This window comes from Takifugu rubripes, chromosome 13 (genome assembly GCF_901000725.2).
Source record: "Takifugu rubripes chromosome 13, fTakRub1.2, whole genome shotgun sequence".
Lineage (NCBI taxonomy): Eukaryota > Metazoa > Chordata > Actinopteri > Tetraodontiformes > Tetraodontidae > Takifugu > Takifugu rubripes.
The window spans coordinates 1032441-1036067 of record NC_042297.1 but is presented as its reverse complement, the minus strand read 5'-3'; the positions used below and the strand labels follow the sequence as shown (position 1 = coordinate 1036067).

General features: G+C 50.3%; 1 pseudogene; it reads left to right on the top strand.

Annotated features, from left to right (window-relative positions):
* The first annotated feature begins 296 nt into the window (after positions 1-296).
* LOC105419651 (G1/S-specific cyclin-E1-like) lies at positions 297-2826 on the top strand (annotated as a pseudogene).
* The last annotated feature ends 801 nt before the right edge of the window (positions 2827-3627 follow it).

The window sequence follows — 3627 nt, the reverse complement described above, 5'->3', positions numbered from 1 at the left end:
AGCAAACAAAATAAATGAGATGCAGCTCATTGGTAAGTGGTGCTATTTGAGCTATTTTTAGAACAGGCCGGTGGGCGACTCATGTGGTTCTGAGGGGCGACCGGGTGCCCGTGGGCACCGTGTTGGTGACCCCTGCTTTAGCATGTGCTCTTCCACACCGTGTGAAAGCTTTAATGCCAGCGACTATGGCTGTGGAAACAAGTGCTTCGATAGTGTTGTTTCATCCTTTAACGTTGAAAGTACCACATGCAGTTGCAGACAAACATGACCTTCTTATCACCAGCTAGACATTTAGCATGCATGGCTCTGATGCTGCCGGGCCCCCTTTGAGGGCTCTGCCTCCGAGTCTGGTGCGGGCAGTTCTTCATGGTTCTGTTCACCTCCTTTAGGAGATGTATCCACCAAAGGTCCACCAGTTTGCCTACGTTACAGATGAAGCTTGTACAGAGGATGAAATCCTCAGCATGGAGATCATCATCATGATGGTGCGTAGAGGCGCTCCTCCAGGAACTGGATATTTGTTGCTTCCCTACAGAGCTCCTTATTCGAAAGCCTCATCCTTTGATTGGTTCACGTTAGAACCTCTGAATGGAGCAGAACCATTCCACACACTCACGGTCCCTTCTGCTGTTGCAGGAGCTGAAATGGAGCCTGAGTCCTCAGACTCCCGTCTCCTGGCTCAACGTTTACATGCAGGTGGCCTATCTGAAGGAGACGGACGAGCTGCTTCTGCCCAGATACCCCCAGGAGACCTTCACGCAGATCGCACAGGTGCCCTCTCTTTCAGTGACGCATGTTTGGCTAAATTGTTCCGTCCTGGATGGCGTTCAGCCTTTGACCATGTGAGGAACCTCTGGTCCCTCTGATTGAGGTGACCTGGGTCTGAGCGCTGAAGGTCCAAACCCAGAACTGCTTCTTGTTAGCAAAGCTTGGCGAACATACTGGAGGAAGCCAAGAATCTGGGCCTGCAGGTGCTGCAGAGGTGTTAGCGCGCGTTAGGTTTGAGCCGTCTCCTGTCTCTCGCCAGCTGCTGGACTTGTGCCTGCTGGACGTGCGGTGCCTGGAGTTTTCCAACGGCGTCCTCGCGGCTTCGGCCTTGTTCCACTTCTCGTCCCTGGAGCTGGTGGAAGCCGTCTCGGGTAGGAACGGTAACGCGGTGCGCCGAAGGGCGGCGCCGTTTCCTGTCTGACCCGTCCGCTCTCGTCTGTCTGCAGCGCTGAAGCGGGCGGAGCTGGAGGAGTGCGTGAGGTGGATGGTTCCTTTTGCCATGGCGCTACGGGAGGTCGGCGGCGCCTCCTTGAAAAGCTTCCCGGGAATCCCTGAAGATGACGTGCACAACATCCAGATCCACGCTTCCTACATGGCCTGGCTGGTGAGCTCGGTTCTTCAGCAGAACTTCATGCACAGAGCACACAGAAGTATTTACCGTATTTTCCGGACTATAAGTCGCACTTTCTTTCGTAGTTTGTCAGGGGGTGCGACTTAAATAAATACATTCGTTATTTTCACACTGACAACCACAAGAGGGCGCTCTAGGCGTGTGTACCTGAGGAACGAGTTCCTTTAGCGACGCAGAAGAAGCGAAGAATTTTCCCCCAAAATGCGACATAGTCCAGTGCGACTTGTATATCTATTTTTCTTCTTTATTATGCATTTTTTGGCTAGTGTGACTTAAACTCCGGAGCGGCCTATAGTCCAGAAAACACGGCACATCAGTTTTGAACACATTTAGACCTTTAAGCTAACTGAAGGAGACTTTTCTCAATGACCTTCAGGCTAATGAACAGTTTGTTGCGCAGCATCGTGGTCCACTAACCTCCGGTCCCCACAAAAGCTCTGAAGCTCAAACCCAAGATGGAAACATTCAAGCCTTTTCTCACTTTTGAGTGAAATGAGCCAAATATCCAACAAAAGTGTCCCTTTAAAAGGGCGTCTTGGTCCGGAGCGTTGCTCCAGAGAAGACGCCCCGGCTCCCTCTGAGCAGAGTCTGTCTCGTTGCAGGACAAGGCCTACTCTTACCAGGACGTGGACTTGGAGCAGCACGGCAACCACCCCGTCCCTTCAGGCATCCTCACGCCGCCGCTCAGCAGCGAAAAGACTGACGAGCCGGTCCGGGCGGACGCGTTAAAGATCCGACCGCGGATGTGTCCGGCGTCCCCGCAACAGTCTCAGGGGGACGCGGCGCGGACGGATGAAGCCTGACGAGCTCGACCCGGAGAGGAGCCCGGAGGGCTCATTTCAGGGGCGGAGTCACGTAAAATGAAATGATTATTATTATTGTTTTAAACTGGTGTTCCTGCACACGGTGGCTGTTTTAGGGACGGGAACAAAGAAATGATGCCTGTCCTGACAGGAAGGGACAGTTTGTGATGGGACGCCTCACGGTTCTTTTAAACATGGGTCACAACCATCCTTTCATATAACGGCGGTCAGTTTTAGTTTTTTCTATGCAGAGGCCAAACTGAACGGACGTTATATGAAGCCCGGGGTGCATCCGTAGCCTAATTTGCCCAAAACCATTCCTAGGGTCTGTTTGGCTCTAATTGCTGCTATAAAGTGGGCTTTGCATTGTCTGTGTGTGTGTGTGTGTGTGCGTGTGTGTGTGTTGAAATGTTGTTTTTGATCCTACACTTTTTAACGGATTGGACATGAGTGACGGTGCGTTTAGGGACCAGTAGCTTGGCTACGTAAATGGACACATGAATCAGTCAGGCTTCAGAAGCTAAAATGTTGATTGTATTTAACTCTTATTTTATTCCCAGTTTGTCTCCTTTCACCAAATGTCAAGTTTGGATTTTACTTTTTGAAAATAAAATGCTGCTATATATTTTTTTTTTTCCATTAAAGGCAGTTCCTCAGGTCTTGTTTTCAACTCGTGGTCAATCGCGCTGGAATCATCGACGGGCTGCGAGAGAATTTATTGGTTTTTGCTCTCAAGCAGATGTTAAATTTAGTGCTAATTTACTCTACGATACAGAAGTGCAAATTAAACCGGCTATTAGAATATAAAGCAACACTAAAATACAAACCAACATTCAATCAATCTTTATTTATACAGCGTCTGTTACAATCAAGATTGTTTCAAGGCGCTTCCCAGAATCCCAGGGCCTGACCCCAGACAAGCAACAGTGGCAGGAAAAACTCCCCTTTAACAGGAGGAAACCTGGAGCAGGACCAGGCTCATGTAGGGGGACCCTCCTGCTGATGGGGGGGGGGGTAGAGAGAGAGGAGAGGAGAGGAGAGGAGAGGAGAGGAGAGGAGAGGAGAGGAGAGGAGAGGAGAGGAGGGGAGGGGAGGGGAGGGGAGGGGAGGAGAGGAGAAGAGCATAACTAAGATGTGACCTAATGATTAGACGACCCCCTAAGTATGATAATTTGTCTGTCTGTGATAGTAACTGGAACTACAGAATTAGTAACAATAAGCTTTTTCAAAGAGGAAACTTTTAAGTCTGATCTTAAAGTAGCGATGGAGTCAGCCTCCCGTACCTGGACAGGGAGCTGGTTCCATAGCAGGGGGGCCTGGTAGCTAAATGCTCGGCCCCCCATTCTACTCCTAGAGACTCTGGGAACCACAAGTAGACCAGCATTCTGAGAGCGGAGCGGTCTGTTGGGCTGGTAAGGTGTCACT